The sequence below is a fragment of the Hippopotamus amphibius genome, chromosome 2, assembly GCF_030028045.1.
Source record: "Hippopotamus amphibius kiboko isolate mHipAmp2 chromosome 2, mHipAmp2.hap2, whole genome shotgun sequence".
In the NCBI taxonomy this organism is placed as follows: Eukaryota; Metazoa; Chordata; class Mammalia; order Artiodactyla; family Hippopotamidae; genus Hippopotamus; species Hippopotamus amphibius.
Window position 1 is genome coordinate 142516920 of NC_080187.1, and position 25443 is coordinate 142542362.

The 25443-nt window shown below is 40.6% G+C and overlaps 1 pseudogene; it reads right to left on the minus strand.

The window, feature by feature from the left end:
* Positions 1 to 1280: 1280 nt before the first annotated feature.
* LOC130844514 (stabilizer of axonemal microtubules 2-like) lies at positions 1281 to 24116 on the minus strand (annotated as a pseudogene).
* Positions 24117 to 25443: the final 1327 nt, after the last annotated feature.

The following is a 25443-nucleotide window of genomic DNA, read 5'->3' on the forward strand; positions in this document are numbered from 1 at the left end:
GGGCAAGACGGGGGTAGGGCACTGCGAGGTGTCCACTACTAGGTATAAAGTAAATAGGACACAAGGATGTAGTGCACGGCACCGGGAGTATAGCCAGTGTTCTATAATACCTTCCACTGCAGCATAAACTACACAAATATTGAATCACTATGTTGTTTACCCGAAACGAACATAATATTGTAAATCAGCGATACTTCAATTTAAAAAATTAAGTACTTACTGTGTAGGTTAGTTGTGAGGATTAAATGAGTCAATCTCTGTAAACTATTTGGAAAATTCTCTGGCACATGGCTGTCCAGTCAGCATACACGTACAGTGGACCCTTCTCGACAAGAACAACAACAACAACAAACCAGAGGGCATCACCTTCCTGGTCTGTGTTGAAGGCTGAGGAGGCTAGAGAGAGACCTCTTCCCAAAGGTCTTTGGTAGCTCTCACTACAAGTCATAGTGTGTCCTAAATGGACACCAGAGCACTTGTCACAGCGGACGAGATTGCTCACAGACAAATTCACACTCACACCAGAAGGTATCGAGCGCTCATGTAAACAAGGCTGAAAGTTTGTGAACAAATGTGTCCTTCTTTTCTTATTTGTCTAAATGGTCTGCTGCAGCTCATCCGGAGAGCATCTCTTTTGAGTCGCGTGCTTCAACGTGGTGTCAGAGACGCCACAAGGGCTTTTCTTGCCTGTTTTAAGGTCCTGATTCCTCCACCACTTTGCCTGGAACAATGCAGATCAGTTTGCTGCTGAATAAGGTCCTAAGTGTCAAACCTTTAACATATTGAAAATACAGTGCTTCTACCAGCAAGAAGTGACACCCCACTTCTCCCGTGGCGCACTTTTTGGTGATGTTTTTTCATTCCAGACCCGCCTTTAGGAGGAACTGCTCGTCGGGGGCTTGTGACGCATGTTGGCGCGCAGGCCCTTGGAGACCCTGTATGGCAGCCTGTGGCCGCGGCGTCCAGGCTCGGAAGGTCGACTGTGTCCACGCCAGCAGCTGCAAGCCGGTGGCTGAGAGACTCTGTGTGCCGAGCGAGAGACCCACCTCCTGGTGGCACTGCCTTGGGCCTTCCTGTGATAGTACGTACACCTCTCAGGTACCACGACCGCCCCAAAGCCTTGTCCAAACCAGACCTCGTGCAGCCAGCCTTGTCCGGGTCTCGTCTGCAGGGCCATTCTGAACAGATGTGGTATCTTGGGACATTAGGAGATTAGCTGCTTTGATGTGGGTGCAACTCAGTGTTCTTTAGAGAAAAAAACAGTAGAGTGGGTAGGGTGGTCAGTGGCCTTCTAGCAAGCACTGGTAGCCTCTCCCCAGACTCCCTTCTGCCTGGAGTTTCAGCGCCTCAGACAGGGCTTCCGCAGATGGGATTGGGCAGGTCTGCAAATGTCCTGAGGTTATATATGAAATATAATCATATATTTTTCTAGGGAGCCGGACCATAGCTTTGATGAGGTTCCCTGGGGTCCATGACACCCCAAAAGCTAATGCTGCTGTCAGCACTGGGAGGAGCAGGTGGCTCCAGGGCTGTGAAGTCCCCAGAGGGCAGTGAGAGGCCACTTGTCCCAGCTAAGGAGTGAATCCAAGGCACTTCTGACTCCAGTGCAAAGCAGTGGCCCTAACCCAAGTCTATTTTTTTGCTTCAGTCTGTGATCTCAATTTCTGCTTTTCATAGAATCGAGTGCTTTTTTAAAAACTAGGTCTCTGATGAGCTATGTGTTAAATGGATATATATATTTTTTTTTTTTTTTGCAGGAGACTGCACAGACACAACCCACTACTGTACGTTTGTAAAGCATCTTAATTTGTGTTCGCTAGACCTCTACAAACAAAGGTGCTGTCAGTCGTGTCAACAAGGATAAAACTTTGGGAGGGGGAGTCGTAATGCTGCTGTGAAGATAAAACAAGTATGTAAAAGCTCGTTTCCACATGTAGCTGGTACAAGAACATGTATTTCTTAAAAAAACAAAAACAAAGAAAAGAAAAACAAAAAAACAACTCTAGATTCTGCAATCAAACAGAAGTCAGTGCAGAATCACCACTGTTAAAATTTGGCATTGTCCTTTCCCCATGGCCAGTTTTTAATTCCAGCTCTTTTAAATGGTATATTCCAGGACTAACGTAAAATACCATAGCAGGCAGGCCATTGCACTTGGGACCTCGTCGTGTTCTTCTAATCAGGAATTCACCAAGATCACCTGTGCATTGTCACGAGCTGCCTCTCCCAGTGATTTGTAGTCTAGTCCAGAGTAGCACATCCTGAAGCACTTGGGAAGCACAGCAACAGATGACTTCTCTCAGCTTTAGGGTTGTAACAGGTTTATAAGACATTTACATTGTAGAAGCTCTGGTCAGTAGTTGTTAAGATGCTGGCTCTAATGGCATGTTATAGATCCTTACGTTCAGTCTGTGAAAAGGAGACAGTCACTCTGGACAGGCTCGTAACCCTGACTGATCCAGGGATCCTGGGGGGATGGTATCTTGTCCTTGCCCTTAGAGAACCTATGGGAGAAAACAGAGTAAACGTTGCTGCCATTGTCATAACTATGGAAATCGATCTGTGACCAAATGAGGCATCTTGGAAATCAAAGGAGAGGGAAGGTTAACCTTTTCTACTGATTTTGTAGTATATTCAAAGCGTTCTTTTAAGAGCTGTGAATGAGACTTTTCTAAGCACTATTCTCTTGCACACAAACAGAGAAATCAAAGCCTTATTAGACCTAATTTATGCATAAAATAGTATTCCTAAGGATTTTTATTTTGGAAAAATTAGAAGAAAGTAATCTAACTATGAAACATGATAGCTGAAAAGAGTTGTTTATACTAAATAATTGTTTTCATTTGAACTGATTTTTCAGTAAATCCAAAGCACGTCAGGGTTGGGCTGGAAGGTACAGTTGGGCTGAGGGGTTAGAGTTAGGATTTGGTGAGCAAGTTTAGGGTTCTTTTTATTTTGGGGGTTGGGTGAGGTGAGGCGAATGGAAGGTAAGTTAGGGTTAAGGCTAGAGTTGGCTCTGTGCATTAGGGTTAGGTCAGAGTTGGCTTGGGTTTGGATCGGCCAGTGCTGGTGTTAGTGATGGTGTCAAGGTGGAGGTTGAGTTTGGAGTAGATGTTGCTGCTGAAGGAGTTTGGGACCAGTATTCAACTGTAAATTCTAAAGCTGATGTGGTGAGGGGGCTCTTTCCTTAACATCCTACCAGTTATGGCTGTAGATGGCATGCAACCCCAAATAAAGGGTCGTACTTGTTTACTCGGGGCCCCCGCTGCCTGTACGCATGCTGCCTGTAGCCTGTTGGCAGCAGAGTTACCTGAAGCAGGTGTGCTGACCCTCATCCCTGGTCACTCACACATGGACAGTGGGTTCTGGCTTTGGATCTGCCTGTGGACCAGCTCGCTGAGTCTCTCTGCCATATCCTGAGCCCCAGGCCCCCTGTTCTAACTGCAGGCTCACCGACCCTGGGATGAGTGCCGTGGCGTGCAGAGGGCTTGGTGGTGGGAATGGGGGTGGGGATGTGATAGGGACGCCCCAGCCTGTGAGTTGTTCATCATCAATCCCACTTACTGGTTGAAGGCTTTTTAAATTAAAAGAGAGATCGTTTGTACACTACTCTTTGTATATATTTATTATATGACGTAAAGGTGCAATATTTTATTTTGTACAGTATGTAATAAAGACAGGGGACATATATTTTTCTTATTAACAAAATTTCTTATTAAATTGCTTCAGCTTTGTATTCAAAGTTGCTGTTTTTCATTTGCTAATATACTTTTTGTCTTGTTATCATTCAAATGACATTCCTGCGTACTGGATTTTACCACTGTTTCTATCACAGAAGAGTTAATGTTTCCCTTTCATGCTCCTGACTAGGAATTCAGATAATAAATGTACTTTGATTATTCAGGGGCACCCTTCTAAATGTAGGTGACTCATTTGCATTCTGTTCTTGGTGGCCTTGGGTATGGTCACCTTGGCTGCCTCTTTGTGAGGCCAGGAGCAACCCTGCTAGTCTCAGTGCCCTGGGCCGTCCTTTGGGGTGTGGGTTACAGGATTCAGAGCAGATCACACAGAGATTCACTCTCCCTCCCTCATCCCAGTCCTTTACTTCCTGTGAATCACAGTGAAAAGAATGTCAGGGGCAGAAGGAGTGGAAAGGAGTTCCAAATGGACAGCCTGAAGCAGGTGTGGAAGTGGGTGGTAGCTGGGAGAGCAGGAGCAGGAGGAACTAACACCCTTTTACTTTTGGCTATTGTGAGGAGTTTAGGGAGGGATTTGAGAGGTCTGCACGGAGAGACTTGTTAGCAACGTTTGGTGAGTAACCCCTTTCAATACCTTGCAACTCATACATTTGACAGGCTTGAACTGCTTGGGTCCACTTACACACAGATTTCTATGACTAGTGAATACTATGCTACCCAAGGTTGGTCGAATACATGGATGCGGAACCGTGGATACAGAGGGACTGAGTATACAGAGCGCCAACTGCAAGTTATACAGGGATTTGCCATGGCGGGGATGGGTGGTGCCCCAATGCCCACATTGTTCAAGGGTCACCTTTATAGTGCTTCAAGATAAGCAATGAGTCTTTCTAGAAAACGTTCATGTCGTTGGAATTGAAATTCCCCTTTATGTACCGTGGGCCTTGGCATTTCCATGGTCACATGATGAAGACAAAAATCAACCATTTCACAGTAACGTGTGAGCCTGTGTCAACCTCATGGGGCTGAGCCACGCAGGAGGTGAGCGATGGGACACCTCGGATATCTCAGCAGCGTGCCTCCTTCTTTCCTTTTCTTTCCTTCCTTCCTTCCCTCTTGACTCTTTCCCTCTTTCCCTCTTCCTTCCTTCCTTCCATCCTTTCCTTCTTGCTTCCTACTTTCCTTTCCCTTCCTTCCTTCCTTTCCTTCTTCCTTCCTGCCTTCCTTCCTTCCCTTTCCTTCTTCTTTCCTTCCTTCCTTCCCTTCCTTCCTTTCCTTCCCTTCTCTTCCTTCCCTTCCTTTCCTTCCTTTTCTCCCTTCCTCCCTCCCTTTCTTCCTTCCTCCTTTCTCTAAGGCCTACATAGGTTACCAGGAGTGGAGAGCATTATTGGGAGGGTGGAAAAGTTACAACTTTATTTCCAACTCAGATAAATTTTTCTAGAAATCTTGTCTATTTTCTCGGCAGTTTGAAATATTTTGTAATCTTTAGAGCTACACAAAGACACTGAAAAATCCAGATTTTACCATCTATGTTGATTGCATATACGCTAACCCACGAATGCGCACACACACACACACACACACACACAAATTTTTTTCCTGAATCTGTGAATTCACACTGAAACCTCAGATGCCAGTCCAGCACCATAGGGTCATTATTATAGTCTATGCCTTTTTCTTTTTTAGTGAAGTTCTTTCTGACAGGGAGAAGCCTGGCTCTCATTATCTGCGATATATTTTCTTGGCTTGACCTTAATGTACACGTAGTTTCAGAGTCACTAACGCATACCCCTGTGAAAGGAAAGAAAAATCACCAACTAGAGTACGATGTTTGCACAGCATTCTTTTTGCCTACTGCCTTACAGCATCCAGTCAGAACCCTCTTCCAGAGTGACTGCGGGCATCCCCTTCTTCCCACCCCCTTCAGTGTGGTTAGTGATTCATCTGTAGTGCTCATTGGTCACAGCCTGCATTCCTCCTTGGGTTCTCCCCACCTCCTGGGTGACGGTTTTCATAATTTTACTTGCAGTCAAATTGTCTCTGGTTTACAGTTCTAATAGTTTTGACACATTCAGAGTTGTTTGTCGACCACCACATTTCCATCACCCCAAAAATCCCCTTATCTTGCTTCTTGGTAGTCAGTTTCTCCACCGACCTCCCCCTGGCAATTACAGATTTATTTTCTCTCCCTATAATTTTACCTTTTCCAGAATTTCATGCAAGTGGGATCGTACATTGCATGGCTTTTGAGGCCTAGCTTCTTTCACTGACCAAAACACACTTCAGATTCATGCGTGATATTGGGTGAATCCATAGTTTGTTCCTTGAATTGGCTCTGGATGGTTATAGATGAGTATCATTTTTCCAGTTAAAAGGCATCAGGGTTGTTTGCAGCTTGGGGTGATTATGAAAAAAATCTATAAACATTCATGCACAGCCTTTGTGTAAAACTACATTTTCATTCTTCTCGGTAAATACCTAGGAGTGGATTTGCTGGCTTGTATGATATGTGCTTGTTTATAAGAAACTATCAGACTGTTTCCCAAAGTGGCTGTTCCCACTATGACGTATGAGTGTTCCAGTTGCTCTGAATCCTTGTTAGTAATTGATAGTCTCGTGTGTGTGCGCGCGCGCTTATTTTGTGGCCTTTCTAATAGATGTGTAGTGGTGTCTAGCAGTTTTAATCTGAATTTCCCTATTGGCTAGTGATATTGAGTTGTCAGGCTTGTGGGCTTGTGTGTCTGCATGTTTGGTAACTATTCTAATAGTTACATAGTGGTATCCCATTGTAGTTTTAATTTGAATTTCTATGTTGACTAATGTTGAGGACCTTTCCATATGCTACTCTGCCATCTTTTATGGATTGAATTGTGTCCCCCTCCTCAAAGTTTCTAACTCCTAGAATATGACCTTATTTGGAAATAGGGTCTTTGCAGATGGTCACGTTAAGTGAGATCATTAGGGTGGGTGACACTGGTGAAAGTCCTGTATCCATGAACATCTATACGACTGGTACTCTTATAAAAAGAGGGAATTTGGACACCGGTGCATGCTCATAGGGAGAAGATGAAGGCCTAGGTCTGTAAGCCAAAAACCACCCAAGGTTGCCAGCAAAACTCCAGAAGCTGGGGGAGAGGAACAGAACAGATTCTCCTTCATAGCCCTCAGACCAAACCAACTCTGCCAATATCTTGATCTTGGACTTCCTGCCTCTAGAACTGTGAGACGGTAAATTTGTTAAGCCACCCACTTTGTGGTAGTTTGTTACAGCAACTTTAGCCAACTAATACATCATCTGTGTATAGTCTTTGGTTCAATATCTGTTAAGATCTTTTACTTTTTCTCCTATTGTTAAGTTTAAAAAGTTCTTTATATATTGTGGTTACACATCCTTTGAAGCCTATTTTACAGAAAAAAGGTGCAGACAGGGAAAGTGATTTTTACCAGGTCACGTATGTTAGTCTGTCTGTGGAAGCAAATAGCATCCTCACCCCTCTTCCAGACTCCCATTGTCTGAGGCTTGCTGGCAGGCAGCATCTCCTAGCCACGTTTCCTCATTAGCTATTATAGTTCCATAATGGCTACAAATGAAGAAGTATTGATGGGGACACTGGAGGTGATGGAGAGATAGCCCTAGCTACCCTAGAGAGCAGCTATCGAACTGTGTGCCCTGTTGAAGGGGAGGATGGGAAGGGGTGACATAGGGTGAAAGTCCTATGTCTGTGACGTAGGGTGAAAATCTGCACATCCATGTAAAACAGCATTGAGTGGAGAGAGAAGAAAAACTAAAGCCTTTAATAAAATGAAAGTTTCTTGATGTTTTATTGGACACTGTGACCCTTTGAAAAGCACATCATCAGCACTCTTTTTAAACAGCCTTTTTGAACTTTGCTAATGGTGACAAGTTTCACCTTCCCCTTCTCTGATGAATGTTCAGAGGTCTCCTCTTCCCTTCATATTACCAGGCTCCTCTCACACAGCCATTCTCAGAGAGGGCTTTAGATAGTTTTGTATAAAATAAAGTCTGTATATGTGATGTGTTAAGGGGCTGTGGTATAGGATTCCCAGCCTCTGACTTGTGAATACTCCTCTCCTTTCCTCCTGCCGTGCAGTCTTCAATAGTGTTTATTTTTTAGAGTTGTTTTATGTTAATGACAAAACTGAGTGGAAAGTACAGAGTAACCCTGTACCCCCCTGCGCCACACATGCACAGCCTCCTGAGTACTAACAGCCTGCGCCCGAGGGTACATGTGTCACAAAGGGGGACTTGACTTTGACACAGCATAATCACCCAAAGTCCATGGTTTACATTAGGGTTCACTCCTAGCGTTGTCGTCCCTGCAGGTTTTATAAACTACAAAGCCTTTCTTTCTCATTCTGTGGTCTTATTCTCCACAACAAGGATATTCAGGGAGACAGGATGGAGATGGGATGGGGTGGGGTGGGGTGGAAATTTGCTTCTGCCTTTTTGTCTCCAAATGTCCTCCTTTCTTCATCAGATTCATCCAACTTTGGGTTAGTGGAAATCCATTCTAAATCTGGCAGATGGTTAAACAATACTATTACTAGTTTCCAGTGCTGTTGCAATGTTGTGTGACTCTGTGTGTGTGAATTATGTATAGCTTAACCTAGAAAAGAATTTATTAACAAGCTCTCTTTCCCAGAGAAAATTGGTTGCAGAAATGATTTCATGAAAATTCATTTAGTGATGCTTTATTAATATTACTAGATATATAAAATTCAACATAACTTCCCCTAATTAATACAAAAGTAAATAAAACAATGTCACATAATGAAAAATACTTTAACCTAATGTTGACAAACCCATTCTCAGTTAAGTATATATTTTGAAATAATTCTAAAGACTAAACTTTGAGATAAAATAATCATGTTATCCCGTAATGCATCACTGATCAAAGAAAAACCACCCACTAAGAGTTTAATTCATTAGGAAATTCTCAGCATTTATAAATGTAGTCTGTTCTTTCTACTTCAATTAATGGCACCATTCCTTCCCTCCTTCCCTCCTTGGCACTTCTCTTCACACTGGAGGAGGAGGAGGACATAAGTGTGCCCATATCGAGCCTGGTTCTTCTTCTGCACTGATTCTGGGAGTGGCAGTTAGGTGCACAATTACCTGAGGTTACCCTGAAAATGTTCTTCAGAGTGGTCAGGCATTCCTGAAACTACTCTTGCAAATGTTTTTTCCTTTTTGGAAATACTGTCATTCAAACCACATGAATCCCTGCATCCAAGCTCTCTGCTCTCTGTAACAACTTCTAGGGTGCTTGTGAAGCTTTAGAGGACAAGACTCTTCTCAGAAATCATACTACTTGTAAGCTCCAAGCAGATTCGGTTATTTTACAATCCTTGCTACAGGCCAGAAAGTGAGCGTTGAGTAGTTAATTCTCCTAATTTGAAAAAGGAGAAACAGGTACAGAAAAAGATTAAGTAACTGATTAACAATCCCTGACCTCTGGTTACACTTTTACTGTATGGATTACAATGAATCACATGACCTGATGCTCAGAGGAAAATTTCTGTGAGGTAGGCAGAGCAGATATTCTCTTACAAATGATGACACTGAGCCTCAAAGACAAGAGTCTCTTGCATAGTGTGGCACAAGTAGAAACTGGTATCATTGGAACTTGAAGAACTCAGATGCTTTGGTTCCCAGCCCACAGAGCCTTTACTTGTCACACCACAACGCCTCTTACTAACTTGAACATGGAGAGGAGCAGTGCAGCCATCGTAACACCACCAACCGAAACTTGACTCAGGGTGCACTATGCAGATGCCTTGAAGTCTAAGGAGAAAAATACCATTGTCTTGAAAGAAGAATCCACGTATCATTTTCAATGGTGTTCTAGCTAGTCCTGAGGCACTTGATAAATGAGAACCCATGTGTGAATAACCATGTAATTGCCATAATTAAAAACACATACAAATGATAACACACTGAGGTAAGCTACCAAACAGTATGTTGGGATTAAAATACTTCAGATGGGAATGTACATAATTCAACTCTTGGAAATGCCTAGTAAAGAACAGTCGTGGTTAATGTATTAACACAAAATGGATTTTAAAATCCTGATTGCCTATAACACATTTTCTAAATTTCTTGTTTAAAAAATTTTAAAGTGATTTGTTTCAGCTCTCATAATATTTTTTCTACTATAGAAAATTGGTTTCGCCCTTGGGAAAACAACACTCTGTCCGTTAGCTTCCTTTTAAATATGATTTGATGATTAGAAGGCCGTCCCTGTGGGAGTGATCTTGAGGAAGAATTTGTGACCTCGGGAATTTGTGTTTTCAAAGATATAACCTGGAGGTGAAGGATAGCTAGCAGGGCAGATTTCCTGTTTCTTTGGTGCATACTCTAGAGAGTACATGGTTATATCATCAAATGGAATAGAACTCTTAAAGGGAACATTTACAGGTTTGCAACTCTCTGTTGGAATCAATTCATGTGGCACATAGTGAGGTCTGAAAGTGCTCAAACCATCAAATTTTCCAGATGGGTTGGGAACCAGCTGCTCCTTCTTAATAAGTCCTTGACGACCACTTTCCCATGCTGGGAAGTCTTCCTTCGTGGTGCTTTTTCCTTGGAAAGGAAAACTGTGATTTCTGCTATGAGAAACTGGCCTGATGGGAAGAACACGTTTGGCCTGATATGGAACATAGTCGAGGTGGCTTGTGCAGTTTAATTGCATTATACCTGTGGGAGGGACATTCTCTTCTACTTTCTTGACTTCAGGCAATGGGATTTCCCATGGTTGAAAACTGTCACAGAATTCAGTGCTTCCTTCAAATTGACCATGTTGGGCCACTCTGGTGTAAGCAGGTCTGCAGATTTTTGCAGTTTCACCAACAAGACCCTGAAAGTCATCTGGGTAAGTTGTGAGATCCTCAAAGGGTTGGTCGGCTGGCTTATAAAATTCTTTTGGCCTTGCAAACTTGAATTCTAGCTGATGAGGTATGTAATCAAGGCGATGACTTGTATCACCATTAAAGGGGGCTGTAGAATGTTTGGCCACAGGGCTGGGTTTAAAGCTTTGCCTAGGCTTTATCTCCCGAGGAACACAGGCATCCTGAAATGTGGTTGAATTTCCAAATTTCACAGTAGGGGGATACTAAATTGTTCTGGTTTATAAAGTTCACTTTTCTGAATGTCCCAAGCTCTATAATCATCTTGAAAATTAAAAAAAAAAAAGAGCATTTTAAATACTGAAGAAAAGAACCACTTTCTAAAAATCACGACTGACTTTTCTCACTGCCATCCTTCCGTTTCCTTTAGAAATCTGAACACCAATCAAGTATGAAGTTTCACTGATTAACCTCAGATTTATTCTTGTTTCTTCACTTCCACTTTCCTCTTCCTAGCTCTCCACTTTAATACATATAACTTTCCACTTTCAGATTCTTCTGATTACACAAGGGAATGGAACATCTGAGCCTGATTGTTGATAGTTTTTGAAAGCCAAAAAGGTTGTGTTTTGAGTGAAGACAGAGTTTAGGAGATTATGGTTGCGTGCCCACCAACTGGCTGTGATTTTTGCTATAACTTATAAAATGCTGAAGTAAAACATAAAATCTCAGGATTAACATAAAATCAAGGGCCCTGATGTGTGGGCAAAAGTGATGTAGATAAGCCTATAGGACTCCCTGAGCAAACATACAGGACATAGGGTAACTTGACTGTCCCAGAAAGATCACTGGCTTCAACTTTTCCTCCTCATGAAATGAACTTCCAGGCATTCTGAAAGATAGAGGATCATCTAGAGGTGAGGGGCCCAAACTGAGTGCTTTCTAGAGCGTTAAAAACTGTATATGGAATTTAGAAATGAACATCAGAGCTGAGTCTGGCATTTAGTGTTAAATACCTTAATTCTGCTTCTTGCAGCTTACCTAGACCATGGATGGAAAACTGAAGTGCTTATATTTCAACTGAGGGTTATTTAGGTTTTCCATTTCTCCATGAGAAAGGTAGAAAGCTGAGAAATATTACAAAATTGCCTTCACTCCAAAATATGTATTTCTAAATACCAAAAATTAATTTATAAAAGACAGAAGATATACGAGGTAAAGAATTAGACCCCAGGCTAAAGTCCATGCCTTGTTTATTGGAAAGGCCAAAACTCAAATGCTTATTATGTGGATACCTCCTTTAAAGAGAAAAATTCCTCAGCCATAGTCATTTGTGCCAAGACGGCCAAGTTTTACACCAAATGATTATTCCCACCACCCTCAAGCTACGGATGTTTGAATGAGAGTGGATACCTGACCTAAGAGCAGGCGATCTTTTGGGTAGTAGAGACCTGGCATGAAACAACCTGCCAAGAAAAGATGATCTGGGTCAAGCACATTCTCATTCTTGTGAACCTAAATTTGAAAATACAGGGCCAGATAAAAGTGGGAGAGGAATGTAAGAGGATGCCATGAAGCAGAACTGGAAAGCAATGGTGAGTTGAAGATGTCAAAACATACTCGTAAGGAAACAGAGATGATACATAGGTGGAAGAGGCCAGTTCATAGAATCGCAGTCAGAGAAGATGTGTGAAGGGAAGATGCTGTGAGAGAAGCCATGTAGCTCATAGCAGAGGTGGAGGGAGTAGCTCTTCCCTCAGGTTTCCTCTGTACCTGATAGCTTTCCATTTCCAGTTCACATGAAGCTTTACCATAAACTCACTTTTTCTTGAGGCGCCATGAAGGAATCTCTGTTGTTTGCAATCTAAAGTATGAAACTACAGCACTATTTTTCAGTAAATAAAAGGAAGCCAACCTTAGGATGTTACTGAAGGTCTACTGTTCCATCTAAACATACAGGGAGAGCCTTTGCTGCTCTAATGTCTATGAGGAAAAGATGTTAATTTCATGAGAGAACCTAAATAGGAGAGACTATTTCTCCCTTACCAAACAACTTTGGTTTTCAAAAAGGAAGCAAGAATTTGGAGACTGAGAGACAGGTTTGAATAGCATAAATATCAGTTTCAGATAACTGCAGAAAACTGATTTGCCTCTCATAAATATTCCTACGCTTATATGCCTGGAAAATTGATTATTTGTTCTGGAATATTTTCGATAACATTCTAGCAATACCTTTAAAACATCATAGTCTTTATTAATATCATCTGTTCTTAGTATCCTATGACACTCACAGAAAAAAACAAACATAATACCATCTACATCTAACAATGCAGTCTGGTCATTTGGCAACTACAATATTGCCCTTGTGAGAGAAGGGCAATCCAGTTTCCTCAGCTCATTCTTTTGCTTTCTAGTCACTAAAACCTAGACAGGAAGTGTGCTTTCTTCTGAACAATTTCAAGTCCATGAGGTGCTTGTGTGTGTGTGCTCACCATGAACATCTGTGAGCAGAGCTGCGTCCCCATCCTTTCCAGAGTGAGCTGTTCTAGGTTCCTCTTTGAGGACAAAAGTCCCCAGCTGCATACGGGAGTTCTTTCTCTTGGCAGCTGGGACTCTGTTTCCTGTGTTGTCTTATGGCACCAAGGAAGCGGGACCAATTTTCATAAAGTCAGGGGGCTCCATCCTTTCTTTCTCCATCTATACATCACCAAACTAGTCTGACAGTTTTAATCCTACCTGTAAGCTGATGACTCCCAAACTTGAGTCTCTACTCCAGACCTCCCTTCAAATCCAAACCAACATATCTGTCTTCCTACGAGACATTTCTATTCAGATGTCCAAGAGGTAAACCGAAGTTTAGTATGGCCCAACGGAATTCCCCGTCTTGCTCAGGCTCATAGTCCCCCAAAATAACACATCAACAACAAAACACTTACAATTTTGAATTTGGTATCTCACGTAAAGATTTCACCCAGCCAGTTTTCTCTCCCTCACTCCCTGCTCCGTTTCGTTTTCAAATCCTGTCAATTTGATGTCTTAAATTTTAACTTTTTCCTTCTTGAGGCAAACATACAATGAATAGCAACTTGATGAAATCATCAAAAATTAGAATAAGGACATAGAAGAGATAATAATGTAAAACACAGTTCTGTAGGGTCTGTAGTGAGACCCTTATTTTCATTCTTAGTATTTGTGATGAGTGTCTTCTCCCCCACTCCCCAGCTTTGTGAGCCTGGTGAGGGTTATTCACCTTTACTCTCCTGTAACAGATCAGCTTTTTCATCGATTTTCCTCTAATTGTTTTCCTGTTTTCAGATGTATTGATTGCTGCTCTTCATTATTTCTTTCCTTCTACTTTGCTTTGGGTTTAATTTGCTCATTTTTCTAGTTTCATAAGATGGAGGCTTAGCTGTTAATTTAAGACTGTCTTCTAATACAAACACTTAATGCTATAAATTTCCCTCTAAGCATTGCTTTAGATACATCCCACACATTTGAATACCATATTTTTTCATTTTCATTAAATAAATATTTTGGGCTTTATGGTCCATATGGTCTGTGTTGCAACTACTCAATTCTGACATTGTAGCATGCAAGCAGCCATAGATAATATGTAAATGAATGGCATTGCTGAGTTTCAATAAAATTTTACTTTTTATGCAATTTATAATTTGTATTTGAAAGCTGGATATTGTATGTAGCACAGTAGAGACTGAGATAAATAGTACTTATGTTGAGAAATGGATATACATCATCATCTGCCAGGCCTTGAGTGAGTGGGGTTAAGTCAGCTCAATGAGTAGTTGACCTAGGTTTGGGTTTTGTTGTTGCCTTGCCTTCCTTCAGTGTACCATCAGCTTTAAATTCCTTTGGCATTATCTTGTGCTTCGGGTGGGGGCTGGTTTTCTTCATTTCTGCTCCATCCTCAGCTTTAGGCATTCTCTTTGCACCTGCACCTGAGAGAATGTCTCTCTCTGTAACCTTGCTTCTCTTCAATGGGAAGCTATTGTTGCTTGTTATTCAGTGCTCAGTAATCTGGTGTATGTGTTTGATGGGGGCAGGGGGGGTTCCTCTGTGGTCCAGATCCAGGCTCAATCTGTTTTTTTTTTTGTTTTTTTTTTTAATTTTATTTATTTATTTATTGGCTGCGTTGGGTCTTTGTTGCTGCACGCAGGCTTTCTCTAGTTGCAGTGAGCAGGGGCTACTCTTTTGTTGTGGTGTGCAGGCTCCTCATTGCCGTGGCTTCCCTTGTTGTGGAGCATGGGCTCTAGACAAGTGGGCTTCAGTAGTTGCGGCACATGGGCTCAATAGTTGTGGCTCACGGGCTCTAAAGCACAGGCTCAATAGTTGTGGCACACAGGCTTAGTTGCTCCACGGCATGTGGGATCTTCCTGGAGTAGGGCTCAAACCAGTGTCCCCTGCATTGGCAGGCGGATTCTTATCCACTACACCACCTAGGAAACCCAGGTCCAGGCTCAATCTTAAGCAAAACCTGTGTCCCTGGGCCTCAGTGGTGGGACTCTCTGTGTTTCTGTCCCTCTCCACGATGTAGATATCTAATGGTTGGGCCGAGGACAATTTCCTGTTCTTCCTTCAGGGTGGAGCTTTGTTGTTGTTTTCATTTCCCCTGTGATCTCAGCTTGAATGCTGTGCAGTATTCATGAATATTTATGATTTTGTATATCATCTGGCTGCTTCTTGTTAAGTTGGAAACACTTTTTTCTAGCCATCTATATCCCACTCAGAAATTAGAAATCCTTGAATTTTCTTTATGGTCTAGTTTTACATTACACCTTGCATTCTACACATGCAATTTCTTTAACAGATATAAGGCTATTCTGATTTTTTCCTTCATGAGTTAGTTTAGCAAATCGTATTTTTCAAGGAATTTCTCTATTTTATAATGATTATTGGCATAAGTTTTCCCTAATATCTTCTTATCTTTGTAATGTTTGAGTAATCAATCTTTGAGTTTTAATTGAAATATTTATTTTATTTACATTTAATGTAAGGAATGGTCTAGTTTAGTTTAAGTTGACTATATAGCTTTTTGCTTTTGGTTGGTCCCATACGTTCTTGGTTCCCCTTCCCCTTATTTCCTGCCTTCTTTTGGACTAATAAAAGATATTCTTATTCCATTTTCTCCAGTAGCATTTTAACGATAACTTTTTGCATTTTTAGAATAAAGGTGCCTTTTTGACTTATTAAGGGATCTTTTTGTCCTAGTCACACTTTAATTGATGTTTTTACCACTTCTGCAACAGTGGAAGAAGCTTTCAACAGTTTAATTCCATCTACATCTTTCTGCCTTTTGTGCTGTTGTTATATTTTACTTCTATATTTGTATAAAATCACCTAATATAATTATTATTGTGACTTTAAGAAATCAATATCCTTTTACTCACTTTATTTACCCTTTCTGTGTGCTTCATTCCTTCCTGCATTTCAAGCTTCTCTATGGAATCATTTTCTTTCAACCTGAAGAACTTCCTGTAAGTATGTGTCTGCTACTAACAAATTCTGTGCTTTTTTTTTTTTCCTCTAAAAACATCTTTATTTTGCATTGTTTTTGAAGGATATTTTCACTACATATAAAATGCTGGGACTCACTAGGTTTGAAATTCTCAATTTTTTTTCCTTTTAGTACTTTAAAAATATTATTCCAATATATTCAGTCTTCCATAGTTTCTGGTGAAGTTAAGTACATTTCTAATTTTTCTTTTGTAAATAATGTGTAGTTTTGCTCTTACTACTTTTAAGAGTTTATCTTTACTTGGTTTTCAGAAGTTTGATGACAGTTGCCAGACGTGGTTTTGTGTTTATTTGGGGGTTTGTTGAGCTTCTTGAACCTGTGGCCTGATTCCTTCATCAATTTTGGAAATTTCTCTTGACCATCATCTCTTCAAATATTTCCTGAGTCTTCATAGGTTTCATAATGTTTTACTATATGCTGGATGTCATGTATAAGAAAACCTTAGAAAGTAAAATCAATGTTATTTTCAACAGAAGGCAGCTTGCTCTTTCCTACATTGGGCAGATTGGATCAAGGTGATCTGCCCCATATCCTATCAGGAACAGAGTGAGGCTGGCATTCAGCAGCACCTTCAGTTAAGTACAGTCTTTCTCTAGTTACAGATTTATCAAGGACAAGACCTGTGATGTGTCTGTGGTAGAGCCTTCATCCTAGTGGGACTTTGGCTCCTAAACACCTGCTCTCAAGGGAGACTGTGGATATTTCTGTGGGGTCTTTCTAGCCCAGTCTCCTAGCCTGCCATGCTCCCTAAACACTGAGCAGACATCCCACAAGGAAAGCCAGCCATGCATCTGGGGTACTTATAGGTTCCAACTGGTCATACCAGCCTACATGTCAGGTGCTCCACTAGTTTCCTTTTCCATAGGAGGGTCCCCCTGCTTATGAAGACCCCAGTCTTCAGCCTTGGCCTAGACGTGAACAAATGCTCCCAGAGCAGTAAACAACTGGCCATCTTAGCTCATCTAGGAAGGGCTCTTCCATCTCTGTAATTTCACTTCTTTGCTTCCATTAAAAAAAGATTTTCAAAAATTTATGGTTTTTTTTTTTTTTTTTTTAGCTGTTTCAGTGGAAGTAATGGCTTTCTGCCATCTACCACATCCTGTTAGAAAAACTCAAAAATTTTTAGTGGCTACCAGAAAAATGTTAAGTTCCTCAGGCTGACAACTAAGACTTCAACAATCTGATCTCAACCTACATTTATAGAACTACACACCAATCTCTCAGATCCTGAAATTCTCTGGTCCCCACCATGTTCACTGAACAACGCTTTCATTTTTTCTGGCCTTATGACTTTTTGCTCCTCTCATCCTAGCTTTTAGGATGTCCCTCCTCTTTCTACATATCAATACTTACTAGTCTCCGATGCATTCCCAGACTAGCCTGGAGTGATATCTTGATCAGTCTGTTTTTGAAGCACGAATTGTTCCATTAATTTTCTAGTGAAGTATTCCCCCCTCCTTGTCATATTTCATATTATTTATTTCTCGTATGAGCATTTAATTCTTCATGCTATTATTGCTCTTTTTTCTCAATTCAACTGTAAAGTCTCTAAATGTCAACAACCATGCTCAATTCAGATCTCTATTCCTTATAGTGGCTAGCACACAGAAGAGTAATCCCCAGAAAGTACTTATCAAATCAAATACTGACCTATTTTCATTACCTACATTTTAATCTGAATGAATTTCTAAACCAAGGCTACTAGGGGCAGATACATTTCTGTTGAAGAGTCACCAGTTTCACGGAACCACATCTCCAAAATCTAGATGTTGCCCTTCTCACCATCTTGTAGAGTTCTTCATTTTTGTTTTTAATCAGATCCTATTTCTGCCTTGCCTCTGTCCTCTAATTCTTAGGTTATAGTGAGAGACTCTCTCCCCGTTGTGATTTCTCTTCAGCTACAGACCTGTCCTTAAGCAGGTATCTACAAAACCTGCTGTACAGTCATCACGCAGAACGATGAATTATTCCCTTGGCCCCTAGTATGTGTTGTCTCATGCCTGAAAACCTGGAAATGCAAGGATAACTCTTCCTCACTAGGGAACATCAGCAGAGAGAAGGCCAGAGGGGACCCAGGAATCCTCAACATTGGATTATGGGAGTGGAAGTATGGGAATCTATAGGAAACCTAGGTAATGAGAAGCCAGAACTAGTGTTGGTGTTTATGTGTGGTGTGTGTGTGGTGTGTGTTATATGTAAATAGTCACAGCATCAAGGGATATCAATATTATTGTATTTTTAAATAGACTTTGTGGGGGAGAAAAGAAAATCTTACTATAGTTGTTCAACTACTTGTTGTTGAAAAGACTCAGTACAGACATTTCACCAATTATTTTTATGTCAAATTATTATGCAATATATTATCTCCTCTGCATAGCAATAAATATATATCTTAGCAATTGCTATATGCTACATTAGATGATAACAATATATTTGTTCACCGTATGCATCGTCTTAAAAATTTATCCCTCGTATAGCATCTTACATGCTCACAGCTTAAAAAAATAGAAAGAACACTGTTCCTGATCTCCCTACTGGGCTGACGTCTGTAGATCACACTATACTGATACCATACACTTTACCTACCCATTAAACTGATGAGAGTGATATTTAAAGAAAAAGTATGTATTCAGTTATTACCTATTTAAAGTATAAATCCTTACTTTTATTGTGGATGGCATCACTCTTACCAAAGGGTTTTATATTAGGACATATGCATTCAGTTATATCACATAACTAGTGAAAAGTCTATAACTCTAAATATGCAATTACATTATCAAAAAAAATAGAATATGAACTACCATGATAGCCTATTGTTTAAAAATAAAGATACCTGCCCCCCTCTTCACCCAAAAGCAATAGAGTATTATAAAATCAGATTGATTTTTGGAAAGAAAGTGGTCATACATCATCCAGCCCCCTACTCTTCCAAGTGGGTTGCCATCAGGCAGAAGGTGTTCCATGCAGGAAGTCTTAGAGGAGCAGGTTGCCCATGTGGTGGGACAACACTGTCTCGCTGGGTGGACAAGCCTATTTTATTCTGAGGTTCAGTATCAGGAACAATCTGCTAACAGATGCAAACTTCATCCTCTATTCCAGCCTTTATGAGTATGAAGGGAATATTTTGGTTCTCTACCTAACACTTTTGCTTTCTCAGTTGGTTCAGAACTTGACTGGTGAAGAGGCTTGCTGTTTATTTGACCTTCTCAAAAGCTCCAGTATGCTCAGTAGAGTTTCATCTCAGCCTGGGATGGAAGGAAAGGAAGAGTGCCAACTAAATGTGGCATAATGTGGCAAATATGACATAATGCTTGTTCAGTGGCATCCTTTGTTTTCATGGTTTGAGATAGAGAAAACTAATTAAGTGGCTGAATTTGGACAGGAATCCAGGTCTCTTGACTCTCAATCAAGCCAATGGTCTTTCTTTCTCTCACTATACGATACTATTTTGACAGAAGAGAAAGAAGTTTTTTCCTAAGCCACGGAGACTTAAGTTTGGCAAGGCACCAGAATTATGATTGGATGTTAGATATCAAAGCTGGAAGTAACTTTTTGGTTTTTGGCTCTTTAAGTTTTAAAATGGCAAGTTACCTTTATAAGTTGGGACAGTGTCCAACGTTCCTTTTTTAACCTGTTGTCTCTCCAAAGGCCGAACTATTGCCACAGGTTGCACTTCATAAGAATTAAAATCCCGTTTGTAGGTAGTACCAAGGTCATTCTCCCCCTGTTTTGGTTTATATTCTTCTGGTGCACGGTGAGGCTGTCTGACTATTTCATAAGGACGATAATCTGATTTGAAATATATAAATTTGAAACATAGCCTCATAGATTCTTTTATTTCTAAGTATTTCAATGCAGTATTAAAGTTTTCAAGACTTTTTTTTAACTTGAAAAGTCGAAAATATTAACGTGGTGATCATTGACAAACTTCTTGAAAGAGATTACTGAATTCCTTTATATCCCATCCAGTGACTAAACATAAGAAAAACAAATGTCACAAATCCTGGTTTTCAAAACATCTCTTAAATGGATCCTCAGTTTTAATTTTATCTTACATAAATAAAGTCTTCAAATAATTGAATTTTTTCCTAACATGGAAGGAAGACTCATGTTAAAGATTCAATGAATCTGAAAACAATTTTAAATATATCACCTGGGCCCACTTTGTCAAAACCCTTATTCATCCTATTAAGGACTCTAATAAACTATCTGGGCATGCTCTCTTCTTGTTGAAGTCATGCTGTCTTTCTACTCATCATTAAATAATCAATTAAAGAAATAATTTATGTCTAAACTCTGGCTTTTAGACATAAATCATGTTTATAGCATGGATGTGAGTCTTACCCATCTTCAGATCCCCCAGAAGCTCTTGTTAGCGATGGGAGTCATGTGGTACCCAAGCCGCCCTGGGCAGCATGTAACATTATGAGGCAGAGGTAGTACTGCAGACACTGCGGTGGTCTGGTGGGGTGGAGAAGACCACCGACTCAAACTGATCAGACTATCTGGGTCCAAATCCTGGCTGTGTCATTCACTAGATGTATGATGTGGGACAACTTAATCTGTCTATGCTCCAGTTTCCTTATATATAAAATAGGACGATAATATCATCTATCTCCTAGGGTTGTTTTAAGGATTGATACATACATCACGTGCACCACACACATCAGTGTTTAGTGCACAGTAAGGGTGATATGTTAGCTACTACTGCTATTACTAAAAGTCTTCAAAATTGCTTTTTTTTTTCTTTAGGACTCTATTGAGTGTTTCACTTACTTTATGATTTACTTAAACCAGCCTGTATTAATCAATATTATCTGTGCATGTCCATAAGCTCCAAAAAACAAAACTCGCTGAATCCCTTCTCTATTCAGGTATAACCTCTCAGACGTGTTAGCTCCATTTCCTTACCCCCATCAATGGGCTTCAACCTACCTCTTCAACCCACCGCAGCCTGGTTTCCAGCACTGTCACTTCTCTAATACAGCTTGAAGGTTCACCATGACTTCTGGGTGATTAAATCCATCAGACATTTTCAGTCCTCTTCTTACTTGACCTCTCAAGTAGTAATTGACATTATTGCCCACTCCCTCTACTTCTGAGAAACTGTCTTCCTGCCCTCGTCATTATTCCTTCTCAGTCTCCTACGCAGCTTCACCCTCCTCTAGTCAGTCACGAAGTGTGGGAGTTCCTCGGCACTTGGGCCTACACACTCTCCTCTTCTCATCCAGTGTTCCCTCCTGAGGACAACTCCTCTGCTCCCACAGCTTTAATTCCTAACTATGTGCAAATGCCTCTCAAACTTCTCTCTCCACTCAGACCTCTTCTCTTAGCTCGATACCAGTTTTTACAATGGCTTGTTGGATATTCAGTGGCACCTCCAAACTTAATACACCCCTAACCAAACTATCTCCCCCAACATATCTGGACCTGTTGGCTTGCCCCTTCTTTTGGCGAGTGGCATCATCATGTCCTCAGCTGCAGTCAGGAACCTAGGACTCGCCCTTCACACCGCTCCTCCCTCCTGTGTTCAATTCATCATCAACTCTTGTCAGTTTTGCCTCTTAAGTATCTCTTAAATCTAACTGCTTTCCTCTATCTCATCACCACCCTGATATCCCATGCTTTCATAATAGCTGATTCAAATCAATTCAATACCTTCCTAAACTCATTTACTCTCTCCAGTCTTTTCTTACATCGCACCCAAAGTAGTCCTTTCACATATAAACTTGATCTGGTCATTCTTGCCGTCATCTCCCTAGCCTCTTCCTCACCTCTCTTTTGTACCCCCCTCAACAAACCACAAACAAAAAATGAGAAAGAAAAGTAAGTGGCTTCTTACTGCTCCAAGGATACAGAAAAAAACTGAACATGTCCTCTTCGCTAGCTTCAACTCACATGGTGCTTCCTCTTGCTCTCTCTACTCCTTCGCCAGACTGCAACGTCTGTGGGCACAGAGATCACGACGGTTTTTGCTCACCACTGTATCCTAGGTGCCTCGCATAGCACCTGACCCTTAACAAATGCTTAAGAAATATTATTTAGCGGAAGAATGATAGTAGAAATCACATACCTCTGCGTCTCAAGACATCTGAGTTGCTCTTTCCTCCTCCCAAATACCAGCTAGAGAGGAATAGGCTAAAATGCAATCTGGAAGTGGAAGAATCAGGCAGAGGACAGAGAAAGCTTATAAGTCTTAGTTCCTCTAGTTAGATTAGTTGAGTGTTAGAAAGTATACCTCCAAACCTAAAGCAACCTTCTATGGAGAAGCAGTAAAGAGTAAATACACTCTTATTCATCTGATATATTCCAAAACATGTGACACGTTTGGAATCAGACTTTCAGGGCAGACTTCCTGCCAACTCTGGCAGTCATCTACTGTGCTACAGCTGTAATGCTAGAAAGGATCAAGAGTCCTGTACATGTCCAGACACATGCTCTTCACACAGCCTCTCCCTATATTGTAGGAAAGTACAGAACAGAATGACACATCATTCTTTGCTTGTACAGAGGAATCAGCTGCTTTCTGCTGTCTAGTCAATGTGTCAACATTAGGGAGCTAAGCAAGAGTTCCAAAACCCTCGAATGTGGCTCTTGGAAATACCACTGGTTCACTGGTCAAAATACGAAAAAAAGATCTAGTGTTTTACTAAGCAGAAAGATGCTTGTTTAAGAAATGGAAGCTTTTGTTTTGTTGGCGTAGTTGAACCTTTTGGGAGTTGGGACTTCTTTTTTTTTTTTTCTTTTGTACTATTAAGGGCTACTTGAACAAGGCAACTGAGGAAATCCAGAATTGAAAAGCAATTGTCTTTTTAAAGAAAGATGAGGCAGGTTAAACTTTCCTGATTTTAACACTTAGAGTTGGTATTTAAATGCAAAATCTTTATTCAATACATATGAATATTGTGAAATTTATTTCACATCTCCATTGTGAATGATTAAGGCACCAAGGAAGAGAGGAGTAAAGGTGACGAAAAAAGAGCAACCATTCCCATTTGCTCTCTCTCAACCAACTGCTCAATTCCTTCATCTCATTTACTATGATGTGTTATGATCTTGCGTATCTGATCTTTGTTTTGATACTATCATTCCCACAAGACTATAAACAACAGTGGGAAGCCCTTCTTTCTGTTCCACGTTATACCCAGTGAACAGTCCAGTGCCTGCCCACTGCACTGAGTCTGTAGCAACAGAATCGCCAGCAGTGCTGGTTAGAAATGCATATGCCTGGGATCCACGCCATTGTCTACTGACTATTTTGGGTGGAGCTCTGGAATCGGCAATTTTAACCTTTCCAGATGATTCCAAGTCACACCAGAGTCTGAGGACTATGGAAAATCTTCAAATTTCTGGAAGAGCCACATACCGATAGAAGTAACTGGAATCACCAAATCCCTGCAAGAGTTGCCTGAAATGTTAAGAAGGTACAAGTATTGGACTATAAGTTTGAAGGTCTCCACCTTTGCTATGTAAGTAAAATGAGCTCTATCTGAAATGAAAAGAAAATGGACAACACTAAAAATTAAAGTCGTTACAGAGCATTTAAAAAATCATAAATTATAGACATCTGATGTATGAATTTTTTGAAAGCAACAACCTCTATTTATTGATATTTTCTACTTAATGCCTCAGATTGTACCTTGAATATAGTGTGCACTTTAAGAAACTACAGAAAAGAGTTAACCCACTGAATTGACAAAGATACAAAGAGATCAAAAAAGCTGAGTCCAAATGAAAAGTTTAGGCTAGAAGGACTTTTTTGTCTTTCACACACAGAATAAACATTGAGTGCCTACTATGAGCTAGTAGGCATTGTAGTAGGTTTCTGGAAATAGAATGCTGAGATAAGAACACACATAGTTCCTGCTTTCATGGAACACTGAGAGTAATCTAATGATAAATAATAGGCAGATGCTTTGAGAACTTGCACAGGGGACTCTTACCAAGCCTGAAAACAGGGTGAGTATCAGAGAAGGCTTTTCAGAGTGATACTTGAGATCTAGAGGTTGAACAGGCATTAATTAGGGTAAGAGGCAGGAAAAAGTCTAGGCAGGTAAAAAAGTATCTTGGAAGGTTCTGTGACAAGGGAAACCTGGTACATTTAAGAAATGAAAAATGTCCTGTGGGATGTAACCATAAGAATGCAAAGGACATTACACTGAAAAGAAATCAGAGAAGTAGGGACCAAACAATGAAGGGATTTTGGTGTGTATTAAATATAATGGGAAAATATAAGAACAGGTTTAGCAGGGAGGTGATAGGCTTACACCTGCATTTTAAAAAGATCATCTTGCTCAACGTCACTAATTATTAGAGAAATGCAAATCAAAACTACAGTGAGGTACCACGTCACACCAGTCAGAATGGCCATCATTAAAAAGTCTAGAAATTACAAATGCTGGAGAGGGTGTGGAGAAAAGGGAACCCTCCTACACTGTTGGTGGGAATGTAAATTGGTGCCACCACTACGGAAAACAGTGTGGAGGTTCCTCAGAAAACTAAAAATAGAATAACCATATGGTCCAGCAATCCCACTCCTGGGCATATATCCGGACAAAACTATAATTCAAAAAGATACATGCACCCATATGTTCATAGCAGCACACTTCACAATAGCCAAAACCTGGAAACAACCTAAATGTCCATCAACAGATGAATGGATAAAGAAGATGTGGTATATATGTACAATGGAATACTACTCAGCCATAAAAAAGAACAAAAATATTGCCATTTGCAGCAACATGGATGCAACTAGAGATGATCATACTCACTGAAGTAAGTCAGAAAGAGAAACACAAATAATATGATATTACTTACATGTAGAATCTAAAATATGGCACAAATGAACCTATCTACGGAACAGAAACAGACTCACAGGCATAGAGAACAGACTTGTGGTTGCCAAGAGGGAGGTGGGCAGTGGAGGGCTGGACTGGGAGTTTGGGATTAGCAGATGTAAACTGTTATATATAGGATGGATAAACAACAAGATCCTACTGTATACCACAGGGAATTGTATTCAATATCCTTTGAGAAACCATAATGGAAAACAATATAAAAAAAAGAATGTCTATATGTGTATAACTGAGTCACTCTGCTGTACAACAGAGAGTGGCACAACATTGTAACTCAACCACACTTCAATAAAGAAAAGAAAAGAAAATAAATAAAATAAAAAGGTCATCTTGGCTGGCTAAAGTTAGAAAATAGATCAGAGATGCAAAAGATACAGTAGATAAAAACATAACCATTAGGAAGCTACTGCATTCCTCTAGGTTCTGGTCACAATGGAAAGCAGATAAACACAAGAGATTTTAGGAGGGTAAAAAAAAATGAATAAAACTT